We start from the raw sequence: 12,399 nt of genomic DNA on the forward strand, positions 1-12,399 counted from the left end.
GAGACATACATAACTCCAGTGTAGCTTTCAATTCTTGATTTTTATTTTTTAGTTCTCTAACGGAATAGTATTTTCTTTGCAAAAATTTTTCTAATTGCAACTTTTAGCTGCAAAGATTTAGCCCAGGATTTCCCAAGGCATTCTTACAAATGCACAGATTTTTAAGAGCCTTTGCCTGTCTCAGCCCTGAGTAAAGTGGGGGGCTCAGCAAAGAGAGAGGGTTCATTTGAACAACAAGCTTAAATCCAAGAGTTGACTTTAGAGTTTGTAAGAAAGGCTCTCCCCATTCTCAGGCCAGCAGCCTGGCCCCTAACATATGGCCTCTGAAGAGTGCATTACAAAAGAGCACTACGGAAGGATGCACCAGGCTCTGGTAGTACAAAGATGAACCAAAGATGACCGGAGAACAACATAAATGCTGCCAGGAATTTGCAAAAAGTGTTGAGGGAGCCAAGAAATAACTGAGCCTGGCAAATGAATTGTTTTATGGGGACAAAGTCTGGGAAGGCTTCTCAGAGCAAGAGACACATATGGGCAGAATTCTGAGGGGTGTTCTAGGCAGAAGAACTGGCAAGGGCAACAGCAGTGGGGTGCAGAACCATAGGGTGCTCTGGAAGAAAGGCAAATGCTTTGAAAGTACTGCTCTGACGGGCTTGGGTCTTGCTTCAAAGAGCGTGACAGGGGTCCCATCTGTCTGCAGAAAGAAGGAAGTGAAATCTCTGTGAAAAGGCTCAAGCCTTTCAGGCAAGCATCTGGGTTACCTCAAGGCCTGTATGTGGTACCTACCGGGTCAGGCACCCAGGAAACACTCAGTAATGTGTAAAAGTCAAACAGTGGTGTCCACAAAAGGTGGGCTTCAGCTTGTCCTTGGGATTCCTTATTTTCCAAAGCCAGACTCCCCATAAAGCAGCCTGGGGTAAGTGGTGCTACTCGGGGGAAGGGGAGGTGTTCGTAAAAAAGGCTTCTTGCTCTAGCCTCCTGCATAGAAAAGGTCCTGATTCGTACAGGCCTGTAAACAACCTAAGATTAACCAGCTTTGGTAGTAACTCAGCTAATGAAGAATGTCAATCCCCTGAGGACCAAGGATGTCAATCCCCCACTGGCCCAGGCACTCCTCTCCTGGAAGATTTTCCAACAGCCCCTCTGCAGAGCCCCAGCTGCCAAGGCCAGGATCCACTCCAATGAGGACCCAAAGGAAACGTGAGATGACCATGGGGCACTAGAGTTTCTTTCTTTCCTTGGGGAGGAAGGGCACATTCACGTGAACTAATCCTAGAATGATTAAGCCTAACTTCCGGCTGCTGACTGTGAATGAGAAAGAAGAACCGAAACCTGTGGGCTGCAGCCCTTCATGGAAGAGGTGAAACTTGAGTGGGCTCCAGGGCAGGTAGCCATGGAGGAGGGAGGAAGGGCGGGAGGACCAGCAGACGCCCTGGCCGGAGATAAAGGGCACAGCCTGCAAAAGGGAAGGAAAGAACGGGGCGCGGCCCTTCCCTCTGATGCCCCTGCTTTGACCAGAAGCAAGAGCTCCAGTAACGAAATCAGCCATGCAGAAGGCACCTCGGAGGAACATTTCCATAATGAGAGGTTCCTGCCCTGCAGGGCTCAAGTTCATTTTGAGCGTCATAATGAAAGCTTATACAGGAACGGGATGTGGGTTTTCTCGATGTGGCATCTATGATACTGTTGAGTATTCGAACATGTTTTTCTACTGATTTTTAAATTTTAAAAGTGACATAGTGTCATTATAATACATTCAAACCATAGAGAAGTATATAGTGTAAAATGCGAATCTTCCCAAAGGCCCCACGTTCTTCCCTATCGCCATCCCATTTGCCAGAGGCACCCGTGTCAAAGACAGAGGTAGATGAGGGGTCACAAACCTAAATGCTCTCAGGGCTAGGTGGGAAGGTACATGAAAGAAGAGGCCTGGCAGGCAATGGGCACCACTGAGAGTGTTTGCCTTGGGAAAGTTCCAGCTTACTGGGGTCCCAAGGGACTCATGGCCAAAGTGAACAGACATTCCAATTGTTCAAGAGAAGCTGGAAATTCCAGGTTTTACATAAAATCTCCCAGTTTTTAAATGCTGGCAACTAATTCATCATTTTTAAAAATGCTGTACAGGCCAATCAAAACACAGTTGCTGGTAGATTTGACCTGAGGGCCACCAGTTTGCAACCTCTGGTGGTGATCCTTTAGACATTTCCTGCTGTCTAAACACACATAAGTTTGTTTTGTCACGTTTTATTTTTTTAATTTATATTTGTCAAAATGGAATGATAACATTATTCCAGCACTTGCTTTCTTCACTTAACATCATCTTTCCACATTATCCACATCTTGGACCCCTCTGCAGAGCACGCCACGGTATGGAAGTACCTCAGTTCATTAGCTCCTGCCCTGTGGACATTCAGCAAACCTAAGAGATGCACTTGAAATGTCACCTCTCAGTTGCTCATTCCTGACAATATAACTCATGATGAAAGTGCACCTGTGCACAGATATTAAAACATCCTAAAGCCACAATTACTGAAACCAAAAATGGCGACTGCAGATTTCTGATGTTTTAATATGAGAACTTACCACATATTTTTTTATTTGATCTTCACAACTCTCCTGATGTAGGCCTTACTATTATCTCTACTGTACAGAATTTTTAAAAACTGAGACTCAAATAGGTGGCGTAAGCCTGCCCAAGAGGGCCTAGAGTTGGCAGGGTCGGGAGGGGAGCCAGGGTCAGGAGGGGACCTCAGAGCTCCTGTTATATGCATACAACCCCCAGAGCAGACTGCCTGAAACCTGCCCTGGTATATTCAAGAATTTGACATACAGTGAATGTTGACTGCAAACTACTACTGGAGGAGAGAAGGATTACTAACAAATGGGACAATTCATTTCTTAGAAAAGCCTCATTTTAAAGCTCTACTTCACACTCAGTCAAAATAAATTCTACATAAATTAGAGTGAGATGTTAAAAAGAAAAAAAAACTATGAAATTCTGGGGGTGTAGGTTCTCAGGGTATGATACTTTTCTTTAAATGTGTGAACCTGAATTATATATTTATAAATGGGAAACTACCTATAAGGCACCTGTAGGTATGCAAAACTGGCCCCTGTTCTCCCACACCTGGTGAAATAACCATAGTGGTGACAACTTCTTACTGAACTCTAAAGAGACTAGTGCCAAAATAGGGGCCTCATTAAGACTCCACCCCATGCTTCCTTGTGTCGCTGGAACTCGAAGTGGTGTGTTTCCTATGTTGTTAGTCTATATACCTTATGGCATGTTCTACTGAGAAGTTTCAAGCAGTTTTCTCACCAAAAATATTATAAGAAACATATTCATTAGGGCTGTGATAAATTCATTCACATAAAACGAAAGAGTGACATTTCAGCAGAATTATTTCTTCATTAAAATTTGTGACTAATGGTGGTTCTTTCCATTTAAAATTTTATTCTGGTTTATTTTATTCAATTTCTTTCCTATTTGCACCCAAGAAGTCATAGATTTCACAAAAGCTCAGAAGTTGTCTGGGAATTTCAGGGTATTTGACCATATTTCATTTGATGCATTACATTTTAAAATAATTCCACAGGGACTTCCCTGGTTGCACAGTGGTTAAGAATCCACCTGCCAATGCAGGGGACACAAGTTCGAGCCCTGGTCTGGAAGATCCTACATGCCGCAGAGCAACTAAGCCCGTGCGCCACAACTACTGAGCCCGCGTGCCTAGAGCCCATGCTCCGCAACAAGAGAAACCACTGCAATGAGAAGCCCATGTGCTGCAATGAAGAGTAGCCCCCATTCGCCACAATTAGAGAAAGCCCGCGCACAGCAACAAAGACCCAATGCAACCAAAAATAATAAATAAATAAACAAATAAATTTATAAAAAAATAAAATAATTCCACAAACTGAACTGAAAAATAGGTGAAACAATCTCAGTAAAATGAAATGGAAGCAGTGACCAAATTAAAATAGTGTAAGTGCACTGTGATTTAACCAAGTTTCCAACATTAGAAAAGTGTTACATTACAGATCTTAGTTTCTGAGGCTGTTGTCAAATTCAGGTTAAGACTAAGAAGAAACAAAATTTATACTGTGGTGGAGAGGGGAGGTACAGTAATACTCTTTGGTGTTACTAGGTTAGCAAGAAGGCATAATACATGGCAAGCCAGTGAGAAATAAAGAGAACTTCAAAGTATTTTAGAGCCTGGGAGTTTACTCACGGTCACACAATTTTACTGCATAACTTCATATCTACTCCTCGGTGCTGGAAGTGTGGTTAATCCAAGCAAAACTTGAACTACTACCCTGTCCCTCTCCTTCATTGTGAACCATAGACACGGTGGGAGGGGGGCGGGGGCGATGTCCAGACCTCACACCAGGCCAGTTGGATGCAAGGTGGTTTAACTCAAGAGACTTCGACCATTTGAAAATGCTGATGCTTTTCTAGAGCCCTGCTTAATATCCCAGCTCAACAAGATTACAAAATGATGAGAATGTGGGAGCAGACCTGGCTGCCCAAGGTCAAGAATGAATAACTAGAAAAGTTTTCATCTATAGTTTCAACACAAGAACTAAAAATAAATGAAGCTTGAACGTGGAGGTCTCAACAGATTGCTAATCATGGCTAATCTTGAGTGCTTATCTCGCTGGTTTTGTTACGAGCAATAGCTTGAACTATTTTTTTCTCTAAACAAATCTGAACTTTTATAATCACATTCCTCACATGATTTTGGCAACCAATACATAGACAACTATTTTTAAAAGCGAATGAAAAATAAGGAGAGCCGTCTTCTGATGTGCCCCGTGAAACAGCCAGCAGCCTGGTCTCTGGGGTTCCACCTCCTTTCTGAACATGAGCAAGGAAGCCTGAAGAACTTCTGCATGGAGCAGACTGAGGCGATTCCAAGAAGCTCACTCAATTTCTTAGAAACATGAATACCTTGAATACAGCTTTTTTCAAAGGACTGTCAAGTCCTCTTCGTTAAACTGGCAGTTAAAAGTGAAACTCCAGCAGGTTGCTGACCTCTAACCAATTCGTAGGAAAAAGAAAGGTTTAAAAACTGATTAGCTGATATCTATCAACCAAAGAGCTTCCTTCCTTGGAAATTAGACTTACTCTTTAGCATTATACTGTCAAAATTGGTTAGAAGTGGAAAATCTGAAAATGAGGGGGGTGGTATTCCTAACACTACTCAGGATTTTTTAAAGTAATTTGCTTATATCAAAGAACAAGTTTTGACAAACTGAATTTCTGACTTAAAAATATATAGCAAAAGCAGAAATCATTCTTAATAAAAAGTTTCTTACCATTAGTTTTGACTCCAGATATCTCCTTAGGGATAATTTCTGGGAACAACTGGCTGGCTGGAATAATGAACAGTAAATTAATACGGGAGCTCTGTGATTTTTGGCTCTGCCATTTACTAGTTGAATGACCTAGTAAGTCACTTCTTAACTTTCTTGACCCTTAGTTTCCTCATCTGTAAAACAGGAATAATGATTCCATTATCCCTCATGAGGAGGATAGGAATCTAACTGATACGTACTTGTGTTTAAAAGCAAAACAAAAGATGTTGGGAACATTGGGGATCATTATACTATTCTTTCTATTTTTGTACAAGTTAAAAAATTTTTCATAATACAGTGTTTTTTTAGAAGACAAAAGCTTAGTAATAATTTACTTTTATTTTTCAAGCAGAAAATGAAGTTTTTTGGTGTAATTATGGACACTGGTTCAAATCTTCCTCTGAGCAAGTTGAAAATCTGTTACCAAATCTGAAATAGCTTGATTTTTACCCTGACTTGAATGACAGCCATCAACCAGACATCTAATAAGAAAAAGGCAATGGAAATTTGCAATTTCTCATTTTTCCCTCTTCCTTCCAACAGGGGTAAAAATGGGAAGGTGGTTAAAACTCAAGTCCTATTTATTTTTTAGATGTTATAAGGCTGACTTCCTTGAAATCCTTGTGTCCATTTAAAAAGTTTAAGGCTTCTATGAAAATACCTCCAAGGAAGCACCAAAAGATTTGAAAAGCATGTATGCACCTATGACTCAGCATCCATTCCGCTTACACAACAGTGAAAGTGTTTTCTTGTTTTATTTTGTTTGGTGTATATCCATGTGTATTTGAAGAATAAATATTGTTACTTTTCCCCTTAAATCAGAATCAGAAAGGAATCACCAAAACACTGGAAACCAGCAAAGCAAGCGGGAGATACTCAGAAAAGGTTTCTTTCCAGCTCCCACCAGAGGTAAGCTGATTCTGGTCAGAAGCTCAGTGCCTCCTCCCAGTTAGGGTTCTGCCCTGGAGGCTGTCCCTTTAAGTCAGACTTCCTGAGATTTCCGCATGCAGCTTCCTGGAGACAATATAAGATAAACAACAAACTCTGCAGCAAAATCTTGGACAATAAGCCCCACGTGGCCATAACAAGAAGCAATTATAAGCACTGACAATGGCTAGGGCATTTCCAACAGGAATGCAAATCTGTGATAAACATGGGGGAAACATGCTACCCCACACACCTGCACAAACTAAACTAATTTTAAAAAATAGCCCCTAGACTCTCATCAGATTGAGAAATAGCTGGTTCCAAATTTGGCACTATTTTTTTGAAAAATAACTGTCTAAGAGAAAAGCAATCAAGTCTTACTTAAAGTGCCACTGCCTGTTAGATGTACATTGCTGAGGCCAAGTGATTCCATGAGTCACTAACTCCACGTGTCTCTGTGAGGGACATTTATCACCCTCTGGATGCTGTGCAGCTCAACCCCCTCCCTAGGTTTAGGGAAGCCCCAACTCACGAACCAGAGTCCACATTCTACCAGAAGAGATGAGGGTGCCACACATTTGCTTTCCCATCTTCCCTTGCAGCTAGGGAATGAGAGCATGAGTGAGGCTCAGGCAATGAGATACTCCCACCCCAGACCTGGCATGAGAAACTGGCAAAGAAAGCAGAAGGGATACCGCTGACTCTATTCTGGTGACGGTGGTGGCAGCTTGCAGAGGCAGCAGTGAGGGCAGATCGAGTAGCTGTGTCCTGTAACCAGTGTTGGTGGTGCAAACCATGGTATCTACACCTGCCCAGCAGTGGCAGCAACAGTATCCTTGTAGGAAATGTTTGGTAGAATAATTTGGGTTGTTTTTGATTCCCTGATCCTTTCCAAATTTACTGAACTTCCTGTACCTTTTAATAAATTCATTTTCTGCTTAAATCCATCACAACTGGGTTTTATTGCTAGGGGTTAGTTCATGCACACAAAACACAGGGTGGGCTAAAGCTGGAGTAGTCCAGAAACCAATCCCAAAGAATAATTCTGAGCATAAGGACTGAATATATTATTTCACACCTCAAATTCAATCCAAACACTGTCCCTCAGCCTGCAAGGCCCTGCATCAATCTGTCCCTATCTCCCTCCTGGACCTACTCTCCTCTCTCGTCCTAAGCTCTGATCATACTTTCTGTTCCTCATCAGGCTCTTCTCTGCCTCAGGGCCTTTGCACTTGCTCTCCAGAAAACTGTTTCCTCCAGCTCTTCATATTGCAGCAGCATCCTTTTCATAGTTCAGTCACAGCTTACAGGAAGCCTTCAATGACCAGACTGTTTAAAGGACCACACCGCACACCCCACCATCTTATCTTTTATTACAATACCCTGTTAGTTTCCTTTGTAGCACACAACCTGTGATTAATTTATTTCATTATTAATAACAATAGCAACCACCATTGATTGGAAGCTTGTTACATGCCAGACTAGGCTAAACTCATTTACTTCTATGATCACCCTATGAGATGGGTACTTTTATTAACCCTTGCTTATAGATAAGGAAGCAGGCTCAGAGGGGTTAAGGGATTGTTCAAGCATGGCAGGGATGGAATAGGAATCTGAACCCAGACCTGTAGTGTGGGCTCATTACCACAAGGCTCATTCAAGAAGTTGTCTGACAACAACGTAATGAGCCTCGACAACAGTGCAGGCTCTGGAGCCACAGGACTGGCCCAGCTCTCACGGAGCCCACAGCCGCATGTTCCAGATCTTCCACCAGGTGTTCTATCTACACTCCAGGGACCCTCCCAAGGGAAGAAATGTAGCCAGGTGTGTGTAAAGAGGGTGAAGGGGTCCTTCATTCAACAGAGAAGTGCCCCACTCTGTGCTCAAAGCGTCAGCATACAAACAATGTTTGCTGCTCACCCTGCTGCATTCCATAGTCCTGGCGCACTGGGAACACAGAGGAAGCACCAGGGACAATTCGCAAGTCTCCCCTGAGTAAAAGTGCCATTCGAACAGGTGGTTGGCAATGAGTAAGAATTGCCAGGCTGAGGGGAGGAGGGCCAGAGCAAAGGAGAGAAGTGGGGACAGACAGCATGGCTCATCCAGGAAGTGGGGAGATGTTCAAAGGGCCTGTGGAAGGGACAGGGTGGGAAGGCCAGGAGATGAGAAGGTTGGAACCAACGCAGGAATGTCAACTCTATCCTGTAGAAAATGGGGCACCAGAGCAAGTTTTTTGGCAAGAACAGACATGACCAGATAAAAATTCTTTTTTCTCGAGAACAGTGGCCATGGCTATATAGCACTGGTGAGATGTTCTGGTACCCTCTTTGCTAGCACACATGCATAAATACACGAGCTAAAAGCCAGGAATTGTAACAACAACAACAACAAAATTCCATTTCTATGCTTCATGACTCCATCTCTTTGCTGAATGAGAAGTGAGCTAATTTGCCCTTCCAACAGGAGTTGGAAGCATAGCCATCCCCTCCTGAAATATGAAATTACACAGAGCTCTCACATCTGTAATTTATGGAGAAAAGAAGGAATTCCCCTGCTACTTGACTTTACAACTCCAACCACTTCTGCCCAGATTCCCCCAGTGTGATAACAAGAACCTCACCTCTGGGTTGTGTCATCATTAAAATGAAAGGCTGACTTTTATTTTTTTTAAAGAATGTATGAGGTTGAGGCACAAAGGGCTTCCTGTGTTGAATGAGCATCTGGGGAATGTGGGAGGAGTCCCCAGAAAGACCCTCTGAGGACAGGTGAGATCAGCGCATAGTAACAGGCCCTAGGAAATGGTATGCTAAGTTTGCAGCCGAGAAGGTCTGGGAGCACCGCGGTCAGCCAAGATGGCAAGGGCATAGCATCTGGAAAGTAGGCTGGAAATCAATGAAGGCAGTTTAGCACAAGGATTAGGAATAGGAGTTCTGAGCCAAACAACCTGGATTCAAATCCCAGTGCTATTGCTTGCTGTGTGGCCTCTGGCAATTTCCTTAATTTCTCTGTGCCTCAGTTTCATCATCTGTTAAATGAGGATAATAAAAGCACCCACCACAGGTCATTGTGAGGATCAAATAAGTCACTTAGTGCCTGGCACACGATAAGTAACCACAGCAGCTTTTGGAGGCTCTGTATGATAATGAAATTTGCAGCCAAATCATGGACAATAAGCTCCTATGTGGGACAGCAAAAAGCAATCATAAGTGTTGACAATGGCTAGGACACTTTCATTAGGAATGCAAATCTATGCAAATAGTGGTTGCTGCTATCTTTATTTAATATATATAATATTTCTTATAGTATATAATTATGTATTATAAATAAAACTTTATTTTTAAATATCACATAACATTACAAGTAACATTACCTAATATAGTAATATAATTATTTTGTTATGATCTGCTTTAACTTAAGAAATAATTTGTCAACAAAAATGAGGGGTCTGAGGGGAGAACCCCAGCAGCAGGTGCCTGGGCAATGCTTGTACAGTGACTTTTGACCCCCTTCAGGTAAAGTGACAGTGATACTAATGTGGACTCTAGAGCCAATCTGCTGGGTCAGAGTCTGGGATTTGCCACATAGGAGCTGCAGACTCCGGAAAGTCACTTAGCCCTTAAAACCCTGAACTCTTCATCTCTGCTAAGGGGATGATAACAATAGTACCCCCTTAGAGTTTGTGGTGCTCAAAGTTACGTGCATTTTTCACAGACAACCTTCCCAACCGCCTGTGAATCACATACAATTATGATGTCCATTTTACAAATGAGAAAACCCACGGCTCAGAGACGTTAATCAAATCACCGAAGGACACACAGCTAGACTGACGCACAGGAACTCTGACTTGAGCCAGCACTCTAAGCCAGCCCTCAATTCTGCACAATTGTGAAGCATGAGAAGGATACACCACAGCTCCTCTGCAGGATGAGAGGGGTAACTAATGTGTGTACAGAAATTACTCTTTAAGAAGGGTGTGGGGGACTTCCCTGGTGGCACAGCACCTAAGAATCCGCCTGCCAATGCAGGGGACACAGGTTCGATCCATGGTCCAGAAAGATTCCACATGCCGCGGAGCAACTAAGCCAGTGCGCCACAACTACTGAGCCTGCGCTCTAGAGCCTGGGAGTCACAACTACTGAGCCCGTGTGCTGCAACTACTGAAACCCGCATGTCTAGAGCCCATGCTCTGCAACAAGAGCAGCCACAGCAATAAGAAGCCTGCGCACCGCAATGAAGAATAGCCCCCGCTCGCCACAACTAGAAAAACCCCACGAGCAGCAATGAAGACCCAATGCAGCCTAAATAAATAAACAAACAAACAAATAAATAAAAAAGAAGAGTGTGTATTTTCCATTGCAGATCCTTACCCTTATAGCACCTGCTAAGGCAGTGAAATTCCCTGTTGCTAAACACCTATTATGCACCAAGCACCTTGCTGAGTGTCCCATCATTGCCATTTCATCACCATGGCAATGCTATGAGACAAGGACTGGAGGACGATGAGGCTCAGAGAGACTGAGTTCCTAGCCCATGGTCACAGAGCTTGTCAGTGGCAGCATCCCACCACACATCTGGGTCTGTCCTACTCCCACTTAGGCTTGGAGACAGGCTTTGAAAACACCCCCTAATGTCCTTCATGTGTCCCTCTCCCCCTCATTACGCACAAAGCTACTTATTCTGCACCAAGATGATGACCACAGGGGCCAAGCAGGGCCGTGGCACAAACTGTAATTACTACAGACAACAATTTGCATTCCAAATCTGAAGTGTGCTCAGGGTGTCACTTGAGCCCTGTAATCAGCTTAGCCTCTCTCCAAATCTTCCTCGAGGGCTTCCCTGGTGGCGCAGTGGTTGAGAGTCCGCCTGCCGATGCAGGGGACACGGGTTCGTGCCCTGGTTCGGGAAGATCCCACATGCCGCAGAGCAGCTGGGCCTGTGAGCCATGGCCGCTGAGCCTGCGCGTCCAGAGCCTGTGCTCCGCAATGGGAGAGGCCACAACAGTGAGAGGTCCGCGTACCGCAAAAAAAAAAAAAATCTTCCTCAAAATGAAGACATACTAAAGGAACTGAGACACAGGGGAAGGTTGGAAAATATGCCTCTGCTCCCAGTGACCTGCCACCTGAGGAAAACCACGCCGAGAAATGGTCAGGGTTGAGCGGGATCTAAACCCCAGAGAGATCAAACTCCTCTGTCACAGGACAAAGAAAACAGCAGCCAGGACAGTGGACACGCTGGGCAAGACCGGTAAATAATTAAAGGCAGGAAACTCAGTACAACACATGGGCCTCAGTTTGAGGTGTAATGGACACCCTTCCCTCCTTTATCACAAGTTGTTGTCTTACCTACGAGTCACTTGTCAGGGTGTGGTGGCTTTGCCACCACAGGACATCCACAAGATGAGCAAAAGCCTTACTATGTTCGCACTGTGAGAAAAAAAATACAACCTCTGCATTAGAGAAAGAGATCCCAGAGGACCTTTCTACGAGCAAAGAATGCTATGATTTGGGTGCTCCCGAGTGGGGAAGGAGGGTATAGTGAGAAGAGAGGGAGTGGAGGATACCAGAATTCTCAACCCTGCCTGCAGCCTCTTTTACTATACCTGAACCACAGAGGCATTTGTACTAATAATTTTGGCTCCAAGTGTCTAGAGTCCTGAGTACTTGTTAACTGGGATTCACCATAGCCCTACTTTCTTTTACTAGGGAAAGAGGACAAACCACATGTCAATTTCCATCACCTCAGATCCTGACTGAAGATTTTCACATGGAACCTCTACTGAGTTGACGGTATCTGCAAGACTGCCCTAAAAACTAGAGTTATGGACTTCCCTGGTGGCACAGTGGTTAAGAATCCACCTACCAATGCAGGGGACACAGGCTCGATCCCTGGTCTGGGAAGATCCCACATGTCGCGGAGCAACTAAGCCCGTGCACCACAACTACCGAGCCTGTGCTCTAGAGCCCACGAGCCACAACTACTGAGCCCATGCGCCCTAGAGCCCATGCTCCGCAACAAGAGAAGCCACCGCAATGAGAAGCCCACGCACCGCAACGAACAGTAGCCCCCGCTCACTGCAGCTAGAGAAAGCCCGCGTGCAGCAACAAAGACCAAACACAG

At 44.2% G+C, this 12,399-nt stretch overlaps 1 protein-coding gene across 1 annotated transcript in view; it reads right to left on the minus strand.

Annotated features, from left to right (window-relative positions):
- ARHGEF3 (Rho guanine nucleotide exchange factor 3) overlaps positions 1-12,399 on the minus strand; it is a 272,463-nt gene that overhangs the window by 176,659 nt on the left and 83,405 nt on the right. The window lies entirely within an intron of this gene.

This window comes from Aethalodelphis obliquidens, unplaced genomic scaffold (genome assembly GCF_003676395.1).
Source record: "Aethalodelphis obliquidens isolate GAN/ISIS:26980383/991018 unplaced genomic scaffold, ASM367639v1 scaffold22, whole genome shotgun sequence".
In the NCBI taxonomy this organism is placed as follows: domain Eukaryota; kingdom Metazoa; phylum Chordata; class Mammalia; order Artiodactyla; family Delphinidae; genus Aethalodelphis; species Aethalodelphis obliquidens.